The sequence below is a fragment of the Panthera onca genome, chromosome B2 (genome assembly GCF_046562875.1).
Source record: "Panthera onca isolate mPanOnc1 chromosome B2, mPanOnc1 haplotype 2, whole genome shotgun sequence".
NCBI classification, from domain to species: Eukaryota; Metazoa; Chordata; class Mammalia; order Carnivora; family Felidae; genus Panthera; species Panthera onca.
In genome coordinates this window covers 50,967,811-50,987,186 of record NC_138343.1, presented here as the reverse complement: position 1 = coordinate 50,987,186, position 19,376 = coordinate 50,967,811, and the positions used below count along the sequence as shown (strand labels likewise).

Below are 19,376 nucleotides of genomic sequence, written 5' to 3'. Positions count from 1 at the left end.
TCCTGTTCTGGCAGTCTTTCCTTTTGTGCATGTGAGCTCCCCCCTATTAAATAAGCCTCTCTTTTGGAAGAATGCTCATGGCAATGACTATAATTACACCCAAAGACTGAGCTGGAAAATGCAGTGATGTGACAGCTTTTGTGATAGGAAGGGTAGAGAAAGAGTGAAAGCTTATAATTTTCTTTGAGGTATCTTGAAGTCTGACAGTAGCCTTGCCCTTGTGATGTAAATGTGCAGTGACCCAGACACTCAGGAAAGACTAAGCCAGACAGACATGCCAAGTCCCTGCTACATGGTCTACCAGTCAACAAGCAAGGGAGACCCAGCACGGTGCTGAGTTCCCTTCTTTAGAGGGAATAGTCTAGAATAGTTGTTGCCCCATTTTGTAGTAATGTCAAAACTTTTCATTCCTCATACGAAATGAGAGGTTTTTTTATACATTATGTGCGAAAATACATAATACAAGTAACTACACACTTCTTATTACTTAGAGATAAATGTGTTTCATTCATCACAATAGCATGCATAGATACCTGAAAAACAGAACATCTGTGTTTTAAAAATATGATTTATTCCATCTACTCACCAAGCTTGGCTCCTTATGTATTTGAAGACACTTCCAGCAGCCCAGAAACCCATGATTTCCTCCTCTCCTGCACTGCCCCTACTTCAAGGTCTCAGACTTGGAATAGTGTCTTCCTTACATTCATTCGTTTATTGGTTTAATTGTAGCTTTTCATTAAAAAAAAAAAGCATAGGGGCCCCTTATATTTTGGCCATCATGCTAGGGATCATAGATACAAAGTCAAATGATATTCTGTACCTGCCCTTGAGAAACTTCAGTTCATTTGGGGAGGCAGGTATATAAATCTGTAACAGTACAATGGGCACAAAAGAGGATACTGTTGGTCACTTCTACTGAGGAAGAGTTACTATAAAAGCTTTCGTGTAGGAGGTATTATCCATCAGCAATTGCCACAATAATGCTTTGCAACAAACTGCTCAAAGACGTGATGACTGAATGCTTCTGAGGCTTATGGTCTGCAAGATGAGAGCCAATTCCCTGGGCTGTGCTTGACTCCAGGCTTTGGGCTGCACTCTCTAAGCTGCAGGTTGGGTTCAGATCTGCTCTCCATGGTTCTCATCCTCCTCCTCAGACCAGATGGTCTCATAGTGAGTCACTAAAAAGCAAGAGAGCTTGACTGCAGAAATCATTTCATTCTCTGCTCTTGCCGCAGTCACCAAAATTCCATTGGCCAAAGCAAGTAATCTGGCCAAGCCCAAAGTCAAGGAGTAGGGAAGTATACTCAACCGTTCCATTACATGGATATGGATACTGCTACAGGGAAGTGAAGAGCTGGGACCAAAAAGCGAACTTACTGTAGGAGAGAGACCTTTGATCTACATTCTGAGAGAGGATTACCAGTTTTATCTGGTGGACCTAAATATCTGGAATAAGAATCAGGAGAAATAAAGGAACATTCGTGTGCAGTATTTGGCCCGAGAGAAATGTTCTGACACGTAGGAGTTGGGGCTTTTCTGGGGGATCCATGTTCGATGTCCATCATGGAATATACTGGGGCCAGTAGTGAGTAGAGATGAGCCCAGCCTATGCCTGTCAGAGCTAAGTAGATCTAGAGGATATTCAATGAAAGACCCCATCCTGCTGATTCTAGGTCCAGATTGACCGTGAAAGGGCAGTGTCTCTGGTTTTTAACCCAGTGTCTCTGGTTTGATGACCTTGAAATCTAAAAGAAGGAAACCAGGACTCACAGTCTGTGCTGCCTTTTGCACCAACCCATTCTTTATGCTGTTGTCTTTCGAGTATTGAGTTTGTGGTTTGTGCTGGTTTCCTACTGCCGCTGTAAACAAATTATCACAAATGTAATGGCCTAAAAACAGCAGAAATTTATTATTTCACAGTTCTGAAATGGGTCTTGTGGGCTAAAGTCGGGCTGTTGGTATGGCTCCATTCCTCCTGGAAACTCTGGGAGAGAATCTGTTTCCTTGCCTTTGCCAGCTGCCAGAGGCCAACAGCATTCCTTTGCTCTGTATTTCCTTCCTCCATCTTCAAAGCCAGCAGTGGAGCATCTTCAAAACTACCTCTGAGCTTCTGCATCCCTCTTCCACCTTTAAAAGACCTTGTGATTATATTGGGCCCACCCTGTTAATCCAGGATGATTTCCTTATTTTAGGAGTAGCTAGTTAGCAAACTTAATCCCACCTACAACCTTAATTCCTCCTTGCCATGCAACCTAGGCATGTGGACATGTTTGAAAGGCCATTATTCTGCCTCCCACTTGTGTCAGGGAGTGGGGGTGACAAACAATGCATTGGCATTATGCTCGATGACATACCAGCACTTTCATTTTTTTCTGCGCTCACTTTTGAATCAGCAGAATAGTAAGCAGAGAACCATTTCATAAATTTTTTTTAATGTTTATTTATTTCTGAGACAGAAAGAGACAGAGCATGAATGGGGGAGGGGCAGAGAGAGAGAGGGAGACACAGAATCTGAAGCAGGCTCCAGGCTCTAAGCTGTCAGCACAGAGCTCGACACGGGGCTCGAACTCACAAACCGTGAGATCATGACCTGAGCCGAAGTCGGTTGCTCAACCAACTGAGCCACCCAGGCGCCCCTAGAACCATTTTATAAGTGAATAAATTGTAACTCAGACACATTAAGTGGCAATGTAGTATAGCAAAATAGTGACTTGCTGCTTGTTCGATTATCTCAGAGTACTCTGAATGTATCTAGGTTGGCCCTTGCCTCACTCTGTTGCAGTTGTTTGTCACATGTCCATCTCATCACTTCCAGGCAGGCATGGAGTCATTTTATGCTCTGTGCCTTAGCAGTTAAGGATCATGAAAGAAAAGAGCATTCATTAGACACTCATTGTGTCCATCATGTGCCAGGGACTCCTTATATGACTTGTAGTTTGTTTTTTCCCATACTTGAAGATGAGTAAACGTGGACTCAAGGTCATATGGCCCTCAGCACAGAGCAAGGCTGGAAATCATACTGAGATCTGCCTGACTCCAAAGCCAGCATTCTTTCCCTGCTTCTTATGGGCCAGGGATCCCTCAACTGAGTTTTGAAGAAGAAACAGTGTAGGCTATTGGATTTAAGTGTCTGAAATTGACACTTAGAGACACAAGGAGCAGTTATAATGCTGTACTTTTGTTTCTAAATGACTTTGACTTTTCTAATGAAGAAAATGTTCAAATGTCCAACCCTCATCTTGGTTTCAGCAACAATCAGTGTGTGGCGTTGGTCAATTCACTGCCTCTCTAAGCAAGTTTCTTTTATAATGAGGAGGGTGGAGTAGGTGACCTCTAAGTTTCCCACTGTGATTTGAGACTTGTTGATATCCACACGTTACTATAGGAAGATATGAGACTGGAACACAGATTTTGTGTTCAGAGCAGGGCAGCTTTTTTCATTCATTCATTTATTCATGAGTGTATGGACTATTCCAGTTTTAAGAGAGAACTTTGAAATGAAAAGTACACGATTAATTCATGTGTCCAAATCCACAAAATATACAACAGCAAGAGTGAACCATGGACTTTGGGTGATTATGATGTGTCAGTGTGGGTTTATCAGTTTTAACAAATGTACCTCTCTGGTGGGGGAGTTTTCTCTGTGTGGGGGTAGGGGGTACAAGGGAAAATCTCTGTACCATCCCTTCAATTTTGTTGTGAACCGAAACTGATTAAAGTTTTAATACGATAAAGTCTATTTCTCTAAAGCTACATATATTCTGGCCAAATAAACTGTGACACTTTAAAACTGTTTGTTTTTCAAACATGTACTGAATTTCTTTGAACTTTTTTCATTGCCTTTTTAAGTGAAAACTTATGAAATAATTCAAACATGTTTTAAAAGGAAATAACATGGCACCTATGTACCCAATACCCGAATTTAACAAATATTTACATTATATAGTATCTGTTTCAATTTTTTTAAAGAAATACAACATTACAGATAAAATCAGGTTCCTTACCTCATATTCCTTCTCACACTTCCCAAAGGAAAATTACTACCCTGAAGCTGGTATGTAATCTCGCATTCCTTAATTGTAAATGCATTTATATCTGTAACACTTTCATATGATGTTGTTTTGAGTATTTTTGAAACTTTCAAATGATGCCATGCAAGAAAGATTCCATCAACAATTTTTTTTCACTCAATCTTTTAGTTTCAAGATTTATCCATGTTAATATCTATAGAACTATTCATTTTTTCAATTTTTAATGTTTATTTATTTTTGAGAAAGAGAGAGAGAGAGAGAGAGAGACAGAGCATGGGCGGGGGAGGGGCAAAGAGAGAGGGAGACACAGAATCCAAAGCAGGCTCCAGGCTCCGAGCTGTCAGCACAGAGCCTGACACAGGGCTGGAACTCACAAATGGTAAGATCATGACCTAAGCCAAAGTTGGACACTTAACCAACTGAGCCACCCAGGTGCCCCTAGATCTATTCATTTTAATTGCTGTATTGTGTTTCACTGTTTGACTATAATGTTTATTTTCCACTATGGTAGTGAACTTAAACTTTTTTATATTTAAAACAGTACTGCAATGAACATCCTCTCGATGCATGTCCTTGTTCCTACGGGCTAGCATTAGCATTGTCTGGGCTCCTCAAAGTGTGGACTGAAGACTATTACCAGATAATGACTACAAAGTACCGAAATTGAGAATAAGCTTTCAGAAACTTGAAAAGCAAATTACCTGGGTACTTTGATGTCTGCTGAACTGACAAGAAAAAAAAAAAAAGTATCATATGCAGGCTTGTATTTTGTATTTTTAAAAATTTTCCTTAATGTTTATTCATTTTTTGAGAGGGGGGCTGGATAGAGACAAAGTGTGAGCAGGGGAGGGGCAGAGAGAGAGGGAGACACAGAATCTGAAGCAGGCTGCAGACTCTGAGCTGTCAGCATAGAGCCTGATGCGGGGCTCGAACTCACAAACCACGAGATCATGACCTGAGCCAAAGTCGAACGTTTAACCAACTGAGCCACCCAGGTGCTCCTATTTTGTCTATGTTTATGTTTTATTTGTTTTATGTTTTTACTGTATTTTACAAAAATATTGATCCTCAACATGTTGGAATGTTAACACTTGGTTTTTTATTCAGAGAATTTGAGGATCTCGAGACAGTTTCTACCTAGAAGTGGCATGTCTGGTTTGATGAACTGGTGCATTTTTAGCTCTATAAGGTGTTAACAAATTGCACTCCGGAACAGTCAAACCAATTTCCATTCTCTTCTGTGGTATATGAAGGTTCTCTTTTTTCCCAGTTGCGTTGTCAGACTTCAAAATCTTTGCCAACACGGTACCTGTGAAATGATATTTCATCTTAATTATAGCACTTATCTGATTAATAGTTAGGTTGGACATCTATATGTTTGTTAGGTTCCCATTTGTGTGACTCTGACAAGGTAGATTTTCTCAGTTTGCATTTGTGAAAATATGTCTGTAACAAGCTAACTGTGGGAGGTAAAGTATTATAACAGGTATAACTGGTTTTGACTAAGAAAAGCCTAGAATAGCTAGTTTTGGCTTGATGAAGGACAGGAAAAGCTAGTTGTAGCAAATGAACGCATACACAGGTACTTCAGTGTCTTTCCTGGTATTTTAGACTTTGGACGATGATTCAGTCATCAGCACTAAGACATTTCAGTGGACTAATTATCACTGAGAATTCTGTACCTGTCATCCAGTTCTGATAGCCAGTGACTTTCTGGTCCTAATGAGGCTGAAAACACAGAGCAAGACTGAATTCACCTGTGAGCTTTGTTATTTTCTGGAGCTGTGATCTGACCTCTCACTCACTCTACCTTTGGTACGGGCGAAATAACTGGGGAGAAGGTATGGAGGTGGGCACACTTTATCAGGCATTCCCTTCCAATCACCCTGTACTCAGCCTGATTTTTTTTTTTTTAAATGCAAACCAGAACCTATGCTTCCATACTTAAAACCTCTTGGTACCTTCCTACAGCATTATAAAATCTGAATTACTTGGCCTGGATCTTTCCTGTTTCTTCCATCTCTCTCACCTTCCCTTCCTCCTAGCCTGTGAGATGACATTTCTTGCAGAGCCCCAGTTTATGGCCAATTGTTTCACACTTTAGTCACTTGGCTTAAAGAATGCCTATTCCCAGAATACTTTCTTCCCCCAGTTGGCCTGATGCACATTTCCTCCTCATTCATAACTCAACTATGAAGGCTCTCCCAGGGAGAATGGATTATTTTCATTTGTATGCTCTATTAAATTAAAGTGTTCACACATTCCCTCCTTTTTACAATAAACTTTTGCCCAAGGTGCATAGCTCAGTGAATTATTACAAAAAGAACAACTGGTGTAACCATCACCTGGCCAACAAATGGAAAGTTATGAGTCCCTCTCTCCACTAACTAGTACTTTATACAAATGAAAGCACATCACATGTACTTTCTCTGTCTGGTTTCTTTAGTTTACCGTTCATTGTATTTGTGAGATTTATCCCATGCTGTATTGAGCAGCTCATTTGTTTTCCTTGCTTTATAGTATTTAATTTATGTCAACATTGCATGTATTGATTTGTTTTTCAAATTGTTGGTGGATATTAGAGTTGTTCCTATTTTGAGACATTAAAAATAATGCTTCTGGGGCACCTGGGTGGCTCAGTCAGTAAAGCACCTGACTCATGATCTCAGGGTTGTGAGTTCAAGCCCCACATTAGGCATGGAGTCTACTTTAAAAAAAATGTTTCTATGAACATGCATGCACATGTCTTTTGGTGCACATGTGTGTATATGTTTCTGGTGGACATATACCTAAAAATGAAATTGCTGGGTCATAAGGTATGTGATATGTTTAACAGATAATGACAGTTTTTCAAAGTAGTTGTGTGTATTTATACTCCCCCAACAATTTTGCTTGTAATCAGCTCTTTTATTTTAGCTATCATTTTGAGTATTGTTGTGGTTTTAATTTTAATTTCTCTAATGACTAATGAAGTTGAGCATTCATATATTTATTGGCCATTTAGATATCCTATTTTCTGAAGTGCCTGTTTACATCACCCCTTACACATGTACTTTTCCCCTCAAGGTTGTCTGTTCTGTTATTGTTTTTAGAGGTTCTTTATAACTTTAATAGAGTCCAGTTTATCAGCATTTTCCAGACAACCCACCAAATCATAAGAAATAACACATTGCTGTTATTTTAAGCCACTTTGTTTGGGGAGTGTGTTCAAGAGCAATGGATAAGTGAAGCAGAAGAGTAAGAGAGTCTTTTATCTATGAGAGTCATCTTATCACTTGGAGTCAATTTATCACTTGATTCATCAGAAACCCAAAAAAGTTCTTAAAGAACTGTGTTGGCCTGGGCAGAGACATTTCCAAATGAAAAGAGGCCTCTAAGTCCTCAAACTTCTATGGGGAGGAAGTAGGTTAAGGCTTCTCAGCTACAAACATCCAGTGGAAAAAGCAGGATAGAGGGCTCTCCAGAGGCTAGGGTGAAGAGCAACGGAGATCTATTCCAAGAAGCAGGACTAGCAACATATGCCCAGTGGATTTGGGAATTGCTATGTATCAATGACCGCTTTGCACCTCCTTTTCACTCCCCTGGTTTTTTTTGTTTGTTTGTTTTTAATTTTTTTAACGTTTATTTATTTTTGAGACAGAGAGAGACAGAGCATGAACGGGGGAGGGGCAGAGAGAGAGGGAGACACAAAATCGGAAGCAGGCTCCAGGCTCTGAGCCATCAGCCCAGAGCCTGACGCGGGGCTCGAACTCACGGACCGCGAGATCGTGGCCTGAGCCAAAGTCGGACGCCCAACCGACTGAGCCACCCAGTCGCCCCTTCACTCCCCTGTTTTGAATGCAAGCATTTATTTTGGTCATCGTATCCCTAGCTTATGAAGGTATATTGAGTGTATGTGTCTGTGTGTATTCAGGAGAAGGGGGATAGAGATAACTTGTCTTTTTAATTCACGGTCTGCACTACCTCAGTGTATCTGCAGGAAAACATCTCATGAGCCCCATCTGAATTTGGACGTGACTTAGATTACAAGATGCCATATGGGATGAGCTTTGGGAGTCCAGAGAGAGGTGAATGTAAGTATATTTTATCTGTGCAGGATGTGAATCCTTAAAGACCAGAAAGTACACTGTAATATCTCGTCTTAAACATGACACCCAGTATTCTTGTTCTTATGTAATTAGTCCCCTCCCACATGACATCTGGGTTAACTTTGTGACTTGCTTTAACTATTAGAATATGGCAGAAACAACATCATGCCGGTTCTGGGCATAAGGCTCAACAAGGCCAGGTAGCTTTCACTTTTGCATTTTGGAGATCTCTGAGTTGTCATAGAAGACATTCAGATACCCTGATGGAGGGATCATATGGAAAGGTCATGTGGACAGGGAAGAGGCCTAGATCCATGGAAACAAAGAGAGGAGCCCAGTTGTCTCAGCTGAGCCCAACCTCCCAGCCTTCCCCCCACAAGGTGTCAGTGAGTGAAGCCATCCTGGCTGTTGTAATTCCAGCTGATGTTTAATCGCAGCTCCATGAGACACCCCAAGTGACACCACCACAACCGCCCACTGAGTCCCAGTCAATCCGTAGAATTATGAGCAATGACAGAATTGTGGCTGGTTTAAGCCACTATGTTTTGGAGTGGTAAGAAAACAACATTTCTATACTATTACTCTACTTTGTGAACCTGCTATATCTCTCCTTTAGTTAGATCTTCAATTTCCCCCAACAACGTTTTATAGTTTTCTGTGTAGAGATCTTGCACATGTTTTTAGATTGGTTCTTAGACACATGGCTTGTGTATACTATTGGTAAATGGCACTATGTTTAACACTCGATTTTCTAATTGTTTATTGCTAGCTTATAGAAATTTAACTGTGTATAGAAACTAAATACATGATTTTGTTTTATTGACTGTGTACCCAGTGACCTTCTTTAATTCTCCTCTTAATTCAACAGTGTATCTGTAGATACTTTAGATTCTTCTACATATGAAATTATGTATAAATAATGACAGATTTATGTCTCCCTTTCCAATTCTAATAGGGTTTATTTCCTTTTTCCTTACCTAATTGCACTGGCTAGGACCTCCAGCATAATGAACTAGCCATTCTTGTCTCATTCTTGGTTTTTAAAAAATTTTTCAATATTTAACTGTTTTTTTTTTTAATGTTTATTTATTTTTGAGAGACAGAGCATGAGCGGGGGAGGGGCCGAGGGAGACAGACAGACAGACAGACAGAATCTGAAGCAGGCTCCAGGCTCTGAGCTGTTGGCACAAAGCCCAACATGTGGCTTAAATCCACGAACTGTAAGATCATGACCTGAGCTGAAGTCGGAGGCTTAACGGACTGAACCACCTAGGTGCCCCAAACTCTTTCTTTTTTTTTTTTTTTTTTTTAAGTTGGCTCCACACTGGGCATGGAGCCCAATACAGGGCTTGAGCTCATGACCCTGAGATCAAGACCTGAGCTGAGATCAATAGTCAGATGCTTAACCAAATGAGCCACCCAAACACCCCTCAATATTTAACTCTTAAGTGTGGGTTTTCCAGATATGTTTGGGAAGGCAAGAATTTTTATTATAAATGGGTATTGAATTTTATAAAAAAACTTTTTCTGCATCTATTGAGATGATAATATGATTTTTTATATCCATTACTGTGATGAATTACATTGATTTTTAACTTTAAAACCAATCTTACATATCAAATAAATCCAATTTGTTCATGAGGTATTATTCTTTTTACCTATTACAAAGCTTGATTCCTTGTTATTTTAAAAAAAATTTTGCATGCATGTTCATGAGAGAGAATGGATTATAATTTCTTTCTTTGTGTGTCATTGTCAGGCTTGGGTATAAAGGCTATGTAAATCCCATAAATTTCTTTCCTATTTCTTTCCTATTCTCTGGAAAAGTTTGTGTAAGATTGATGTTATAACTTTTTTCAATGTTTAGTGGAATGCACTAGTGAAACATCTCAGGTGGGGAAGATTTTAATTATAGGCTCACTTCCTTTGATAGATGTGACATTATTCAAATCCTCCTATTCTTACTGTGTTCATTTTGATACATTGAGATTTTCAATTTGTCAACTTTACCCAGATTTGCAAAATTATCAGTATAAAATTATTTGCATGGTCACCTTAATGATCTTTTCAATGATTGTTTTTTCATTTCTAAACTTGTTTAGTTGCACTCCCTACCCTGCCAATTCCTTTTTCCCCTCTCTCCCCCCTCCACTACCCTCCCTCCCCTGCTTTTCCTGGTCAGACTGGCCAGGTGTTTGTCAATTTCATAGGTTTTGTTTTGTTTTGTTTTGTTTTGTTTTGTTTTGTTTTGTTTTGTTTTTAAGGATCAGATAAACCTCATTATTTGTTTTCTGTTTTATTATTTTCTATTTTGTTCTTTATTATTTACCTTCTCTACTTAATCTGAGTTTGCTGTTCTTTTTCTACGTTGTTGAAATATTGAGATTTTTCATTTTCAGTTTTTCTACTTCTCTAAAGGCTACATTTAAGTGTATAAATTTCTCTGGGAACACAGCTTCAGATGCAGCCCTACAAGTTTTGATACATCGCATTTTTAACACGTTCAATTAAAAATATATTTGAATTCCTATTGTGATTTTTGGGTTGACCTATCAGATTGTTTAGTAATATATTATTAATTTCTAAAATTGTGGGAGTTTGTATAGGTATTTTTGTTAGTTATTAGTAGCTTAATTACATTGTGGTCAGAGAACATACTCTGCTTTATTTCAGTTTTTATTTATTTATTTATTTATTTATTTATTTATTTATTTATTTAACTTAACTGATCTCTACATCCAACAGGGGCTTAAAGTTTTGACTCCAAAATCAAGAGTCGCACACTCTACTGACTGAACTAGGCAAGTGTTCTATTATTTCAGTTTTTTATGTTTGTTAAGACTTCCTTTCTAGAATTCAGTTGGTTCACTCTTCTCTATATATTAATTTCATCAAATTTGTTAATCATGTTGCTCAAATCCTCACATTTTTACTTTTTTTTTTTTTTGGTTTGCTCATTCTTTTTATAACTTTTAGCAAAAGAGTTGTGTTAAAATCTCCCATTATGATCATGGATTGATCTACTTCTCCCCTTTCGTTCTGAGAATGTTGTTTCACATATTTTGAGGCTACACAAAAATCAATAGTGATAATCTTCCAAAGAACCACTCCACTGGGCAACCCTGAGTGCTGGGTTATCCAGGAGACCTGGAAAGACCTCTGGCTGGCCTGGATCATTCATATAGCTCGTTTTTGCTCTGTTACTCTTAGATGTTAGTGGCCTCCTTGTGGTTTGGTACATGCTTAACACACTCCTGCTTGGAGCCTTTGAATTTTCCATTCCCTGTCCCTAGAACACTCTTCTAGGTATCCTCAAGGCTTGTGTCAGTGAGAGATACGAAGCACACAGAATTATACCTGGATCACAGGAGCTATTATAAGAGGAGGGAAGGAATACTATGAGTTCAAGTGTAAGGAGGGCATCATGGAGAGTCATTAAGATTCACCCAGAGAAAAACTGATTTTGAATGGGGACAGAGAACAACATATTGTAGTCAAGTAAACCAAGGCATGGAGCTGTGAACATGAGAGCTTCTCTTGAAACATCGCAGTGAGTCCAGGGCTCAGGTAGGAAAATGGTAGGTGATAGGTGAAAAGACTTATAAGTTGAATCACAAAATAAAGGGCCATGAAGATGAGGCAAAGGATTTTGGACTCTGCATTATCCGTCCTCCTCCCAGACTCTTAACTTATTAGAATATAAGATTCCTGAGGACATACCTAGAAAGATGCTCTGAACATAACAAGCAATCCATGTTCTACATACTGGTGATTAAGCACGCAGGCCCTGGGGTGAGGTTGTCTGGGTTCGGATCTTGCCCCATTCCTTCTTTAATGTAGGTGCCTAAATGCTCTACCCCTTCTTTTCCTGATCTGTAAAAAGGGGCTGATGTACCAGGCTCACTGGGTAGGTGAGGATTAGCTGTTATATATAAAGCACTTGGTATACATTTATCACATAACCATTAGCTGTTATTAACTTGGAAAATTCCTAATTTCTTTTCTTTAATTTTTTTTAAGTTTATTTATTTTGAGAGAGAATGTGTGTGTGTATGCACACAAGCGGGGAGGGACAGAGAGAGAGGGAGAGGAAGAATCCCAAGCACAGAGTCCAACGTGGGGGTCGATCCCACGAACTGTGAAGTCATGACCTAAGCCAAAACCCAGAGTCACTTAAACTACTGAGCCACCCAGGTGCTCCAAAAATTCCTAATTTCTGTAATAGTCTCCTTACATTCAAGATTCAAACTTCTGCCTTAAGGGAGAAATTTGTAAGTAGAGGTGGAGGAAGGAGAACTTATATCACCCAACCTAGTAACTATAGCCTGACCCCACAACATTTTTCTAATTTCTTTGTGACAAGTACCGTCTCAGTTTCCAAAGTGTTGTTCAATCAAGTGACAACATGGCAGTGACTGCTGGGATTTTTATCTGTTTCTATGACACCTAAAATTTAATAAATAAGGAAAGGATGATAAGGAGGCCTTATATTCTGATCATTACTTTGCTTCCAAGAGCTGTTACTCCATGTAAGTGTCCCCACAAAAGCTTAGCTATTCAAGTGATGGTTAGAAATCAGCTGGGGGGGAGCACCTGGGTGGCTCAGTTGGTTAAGCGTCCAACTTTGGCTCAGGTTGTGATCTCACGGTTCATGGGTTCGAGCCATGCATCGGACTCTCTGCTGTCAGCACCAAGCCCGCTTTGGATCCTCTGTCCCCCTCTCTCTCTGCCCTTCCCTGCTCACACATGTGCGTTCTCTCTCTCTCTTTCTCTCTCTCTCTCTTCCTCTCTCTCTCTGAAAAATATAAAAAAAGAAAGAAAAAATAAATCAGCTGTGTGTGATTCCACAGCAGTTGATTTTCCTGACTGATGTGTTTTACAGGCGATTAGCACAGAACAGAGTACTTGCCATCAAGGACAAGAAGTAAAGAGAATTACTTAGAGCAAGTAAAACAAAACCTGAAATGCAACATAGATACAACAGAAACGCTTTCCCATCCCTGGTTTGCCGTTCTAACTTGTCCTGAAGTGTGTACTGAAAGAACTTGATGGGATGGGCAGACAGTGCCAGCACTGAGACAACACTGTCACTGGGAAAAGTCACTTGACAAATCCTAATCTTGCCAACAGCCGCACCATTAGCGGCTCTGATGCTAAGATTAAATTAAGTCTGTGCCCCAGGAAACCATAACTATGCCAGGATACTCCTCCCACGGAGTGTTTTTCACGTTGAAGCTTAATGTTCTCAACACTCAGCTCGAGATCTGTTTTCAGTTGCTACACAAAGGATTAGTGAAAATAACTCCTTCTCATGTGATTAATGTTTCAGAAATATATCCCATCGTAGAATTCATAGAAGACCCTGACTTCCTATAGAAAGGCCTTCGAAAAACAAGGTAAAGAAAATAAAATCATAGATGTCTAAGTATAACAGACAAAATTTTGATTTTGATATTATATTCAATAATAAATCTTGGTCAATGAATGTTTATTTCAAAAGAAAAGGCATGCACAGCCACCTTCCTACTAATGGTAGGAAATTACATAGCTATTTAAATATTGAACTATTGCAAATTAAGGTGTAAATGTTGATGATGTTCAGAGATGGACACACTTTACCCTTACTCTGGTCTTAGTAATATTTTCTGTGGAGCCATCATGACAGGTCAGTCCAGTTTTTGAGGACTCAGTATTCAAATCATTGTAAAAGAAGGGGGATAATACTACTGACCTCACGTCATTATTATGAAAATAAAGCAAAATCAAGTAAACAATACTTTTAAAAAACTGTTAACAATATAGAGCTCTTAATTAGTAATATTATGAGGAAAGAAACACAATAAATTCCAGTCTTTCCATACTATCACATAAATACATGTATGCATGCATATATGGGTATATATTTATTCTTATTCTGGTTAACCTGAAGCACAGCTGTATAGATCTACACCTAACAAAGGTATATGGGAATTTTATAATTAAAGCTAGAGGTTTTTTCTATCAACATATCAAGCACTTTCTTTGTTTTCTAAAAACCACGATAGCAATTTTTATATTTGTTATACCAGAACATAATTAGTGGTTATTCACAGGAACACGGACAGAATTATATAAAAACAACAGGTGCAAGAACTCATAGATTGTCGTTAATTGCAAAGGCTCCGAGGATTTGGAGCCAGCGTTATAAAATACCACAGAAGCAGGTGTTCTACGTCTTCTTATGGCTCGTGTGAGCGCTTAGAAATATTTGACGTGGTAGATGACAGCTTGCTTAATGATGAGCCTGAACAGGACGGCTGGCAAGAGGATTAGTGGCATGTGGAGAGCTGGGGATTGGAGAAGAGAAAAGGTATGATCAGAGTCCCAACTGCGGCCAAAGTCAGTTTCTGTGTTCTGAGGACCCTCTGTCTACTCTGGTTTCTCCCTTGGATTCCCTATGCGCTCCACCAGCTGGATTGCAGGCTATCTCCCTACTGGAGTGTCCTTCCCTAGCTCTTCTCATGATGGGCTCCTTCTAAATGTTTAGCACTCAGCTGACACTACTTCTTGGAAACTAACACTTCCCAGTCCCTCTATTTCTCTGTAGCCTTTATCACCATCTACGTTATTTAATCATTTGTTTACTGTTCACAGTGTTGCTGCCCAACAGCAGGTGAGCTTTGTAAAGGGAAGAACTACATCTCCAGCGGTTTCTGGGTCATAGGAAACATAAATAAAAAAACTGATGAATCAATGAATGCATTAATCTCTGAGGCCCCCTACAGCTGTATCATTTTCTTCTTGATTACCTCTTACCTCAAATAGCATTAGTTTTGTTCTTGATTCATTTAAGTCCCCTATTCCCAATTTTTTGGGTAATAGTATGTTAAACACGGCTAGTTCTCATTAGCACATTAGCTATCAAATATGATCACCCTTTCACATAACAGAATGATTTCTGACTCCTAAATACAGAGGACAAATTGAGGGTTGCTGGTGTGGTGTTGGGTGGGGGTATGGGTTAAATGGGCAATGGGCATTAAGGAGGGCACTTGTTGGGATGAGACTGGATGTTATATGTAAGTGATGAATCACTAAATTCTACTCCTGAGACTATAAAAAATAAAATGAAATGAAATAAAAGCAAAACAACAGCAACAACAACCCAAAAACAAAAAACAAAATGATTCTGCCTAGTTAAAATTCCTTTGTGATCTACTTCTTAGAGTATATAAGGGTGTTCATTTCTAACAGTATAGAAAATTGTAGAACCCCCAATGATAAAACACTTAGAAATGCTTAATGAGTTATACCAAACATTCTTTTAAAATTTTTTTAAATGTTTATTTTTGAGAGAGAGAGAGACAGAGTGTGAGCGGGAAGGGGGAGAGAGAGAGGGAGACACAGAATCTGAAGCATAAAACAATAAGAATCAGGAGAAAAATAAAACTGCAAAGATGAGGGGAAAAAAGAAACACACAAATGCATTCTTTGAAATTAAAAACTCAATAGGCAGATTAGGAAGGGCTGAGAGAGCACTGTCAAACTGGAGGTATATGTGAGCATGAATCACAGAGAGATTACAAGATGAAAACTGTGAACAGAGATGAAGAGACATTGGGGATGAGATGAAATGTTACCTAACAGGAGCTCCCGAAGGAGAATATACGAAGAAATAAGTAAGAGGCAATATTGGAAGTTACGATGACTAAGAATTTTCCAAAATTTATGACACACATAAGTCATCTGATTCAGAAAGTTCATGGAAGTCCTGACTAGTATAAATAAAAGTAAATCCACTCTGAAACACACTGTAGTGAAACGGCAGAATATCAGAGACAAAGATCTTAGCAGCAAAAGTCAGAAACATGTACCCAAAATGAACAATAAATAGATTGATCGGAGAATTCTCCACAGCAATGCTCTAGTCAGAAGACCATGCAATAATATCTTCAGGTGCTGAGAGAAGATAGTCATCCAGCTAACATCCTATGCCAGACTAAACTACCATTAAATAATAATAATAATTGAGAGGTGCACCTATAACAAACCCTAATACTTCAAGAAGAACAAAATTGAACTCAGAAGGAAGGTGTGAGATGCAAAAAGGCATAATCAAAGAAACTAATAAATATTCAGATAATTCTAAATAGGCTTTGTTGGATAAAACAACATAATAATGATCGATTTGCAGTCACAAAAATAGGATGGAACTGAAATGAGATGAAAGAGATTTTGACTTAGAGTGTTCAAAAGTCTATTACTTGGGAGGTGAGACATTTGTCAACCTTAGACATCGAAAGTCACATGTGCACGATCAAATGTTAACTATCACCACCAGTAGAAATATATATTTTTCAAACACACAGCTTTCAAAGCAGTAGGTGCTGTCCAAAAGCCTGCAGTCTAGTGCAGCTGACAAAGTCTTTCACAGCACTAGAGCTGACATTCTACCTGCTCTGTGAAAGGTCCCCCCTCCAAAGAGACTTCAAAGTGCATTCCTCTCTCTTCTTGGGTGCCCTGGGCAAACCTCCTATACAGCAAGCTGTAATGTCCTGTTTCTTGAATCAGTTTCCTGTGCCGCCTTCACCATTATATCCCAGTGCCTGGCACAGAGCAGGGTTCTCATGCTTGTAGAATGAATGGATGCAACTTGCTCAAGGTCACACAACTACTACTCACTGGCAGGTAAGAATGAGAACCCAGATCTTTGTTCACCCACGCTTGTTCCTTTTGGGAAAAAAAAATTGTATCTGAAAAAATTGTTGTGTCCCATGAAAACAGTAGCTGCTTGGATTAAAGCGATAAGAAATCCCTCTGAGATCAAAAAAGCAAATGAAAACAGAAAAATTCACATCAGTAACTATTGCCAATCTTCTGTTTAAAGAAAATCCACATTTTGCAGGTTATGCTGGTGATGCAGCAGAGTGCTAGAACAGGTTTTTGGAGAGCCTGACGTTTCCAGGGAGAACTTGACCATACCTATCCCAAGGCAGGCTCTCCAGAAGCATGATCCTAGGGGACAGAAAGGATTCCCTACCCACCAGCTTGTCACTGCAGGGAATTAAAATGCCTTGAGACCCTATTGGTGATAAGTTAAAGAGGTGGAAGGTGGAAGGATTTGGAGCCAGCTGAGAATTTGCTCTTGGAAGGCTCTGCATAGAATAAACAAAGAAGAGGGATTAAAAGGAGGCAGACAGGGAGGGAAGAGAAGCAAAAGGTGAAGGAAGATACCTAATACCTATTTCACAATTTTGCTCAGGGCCAACCCTGTTCAGATTTTCAGCCTCAGCAACCCACAGGTTAAAATGGGAGGTTTCATATTTGATCTCCCTGGTCTTACAACAAAATTAAAGGGTGGGCAGGAAGTGGAAGATCTTTTGAGATTTTGGTGGGCAGTAGACAACTGCATTAGAGAGGACCCTAAAGATGTATATATCTATGTACACATATTTATATGGACAGAGAGAGAGAGAGAGAGAGAGAGAGACATATATAGCCATGCAGGATTTTCTCCAGCCCTTTCTTATCAGTCAAGAGCCAAGGAGGCCAGACTATTCCAAAGGCAGCTTTCCTTCAAGAGGAGGATGGTCACAGAGGCAGTAAAGGGAAGTCAGGACTGAGGGTGGCAGCCTGCACAGGAGGGAAAGTGAGGCACTGAGCATGAGAGCCATAGCTTGGGTATCTGTCTAAATTTGCAGAGACTGGAGTCCTGCTATGTCTAGGTTCGTGCCTCTGGAAAAGGGTTAAGGTTCTTAAATCCAGCCTCTTCCCTCCACCTAGACAATCCCTTCTCTCCTTAACCTGCCTCCCACGTGAAGAAACATCAGGAAGGAAACACACTCCCCAAAAAGACTAAAAGGTGTGTGTGTGTGTGTGTGTGTGTGTGTGTGTGTGTGTGTGTTTAATGTGTTATCGAGAATGGACAGAGGTATTTGGGCAGCAGGAATACCTAGCATTTCTGCCACACTGAAGTGACTAAGGTTAATTTTCTACTCTATCCTTCAACTTTGAGGTACCAGGTGAAGTCCTGTTTTTTCATTAATTAGTCTGACTTTTTGTAGGATTGTGGAGCTTTATCAGAAAGGGACTTCATAACTATCTCCAAGTGGGACAGAGTGGAACCCTACAAGCTCCCGAGGAGATTTTTTTCACAATTAGCATTTCAGTCAAAGCCTTAACTCTGCAAAAGGAAAGCATAATGTGGAACAAGAGCTCCCGAGGCAGCCTGTTCTGACTCTGGCTCTCTGGGGCTCTGAAGGAGCCGATTGTGATCTAGCATTGAAAACAAAACAGAGCTTTCTCTCTTGAGCTTTGCTGTTTGTGCTTGTTCAGAATGCATGGGCTAATACTTTGATCTGTGATTACTTGCTTATTTCCAAGGACTTCACTTACACACATTTGTTGGGGAAAAAAATCTCCATTTTCTCACAAGGGGGTTGAGGTGAGAAAAATCCAATTAGTAGGTAAACATTTCATCAGACTGGGTTAGGGTATGCATTGCTACCATCGTTTGCCCATGTAAACTGCTGTTAGAAAGAAGCCCCTTGCAAAATGTTACCTGTGGAACTGCTTTAATATCTTCCTTGACAACAGACGCTTGGCATTAGTGAATCAACCACTGGGTTAATTAGAACTCAGACATGCTGCCTATTCTCAGCTCATAGAATAAACACTGTTTTCCTTTGACCTAATTACAAGATGTTCTTAAACATCATCATTTTGTGAAAGAAACTGACTACAAATTGCCTCATGAGCCACATTGTCAGGACTCAAAATGTGCCTGCAATTTGGAGAAAGTGTTTGCAATTTGCCAACAAAATGCCGTCCACAGAAGACAGCACCGTTCTCAGGCAGTGGGCCTGTTCTCTTTGCAGATGCTACGTTCTTTCCCCTATTTTCCCTCATCTTCTACATAGCCCCTATCTGGAAAAGGTCAGATTAGAATCAGCATGTCCTTTACCTTTATCAACATATTTTATGTGGTAGGTTCCACAAAGCTGCTGGCTTCAGTGATATTCTAGATTTCTTCCCCCAAGCACCAGCAATAGTTTCTATTGTCATGATTGAATTAAAAAGCCAACAAACAAAAAATTACCACACCACTACTGCTATCAACAACAGCAAAACTCAGAAACAAAGTAATTTTATTTAAGTCAGTGAGGCTTGTTTAAACACCTGGGGGTATATAATGGATCAACTGTTCCGGACCACATTGGATTGTTATTGTAGAATTGTGTTTGAGTTTTTACCCTAAGGGACTGTAATACCTGGG

General features: G+C 39.6%; 1 long non-coding RNA gene across 1 annotated transcript in view; it reads right to left on the bottom strand.

Annotated features, from left to right (window-relative positions):
* Nucleotides 1–4,863: 4,863 nt before the first annotated feature.
* LOC132667214 (uncharacterized) overlaps nucleotides 4,864–19,376 on the bottom strand; it is an 85,006-nt gene continuing 70,493 nt past the window's right edge. The window contains exon 4 of the long non-coding RNA XR_013555657.2: nucleotides 4,864–5,343. This is a non-coding gene — a long non-coding RNA (uncharacterized LOC132667214). The remainder of the gene's footprint in view (nucleotides 5,344–19,376) is intronic.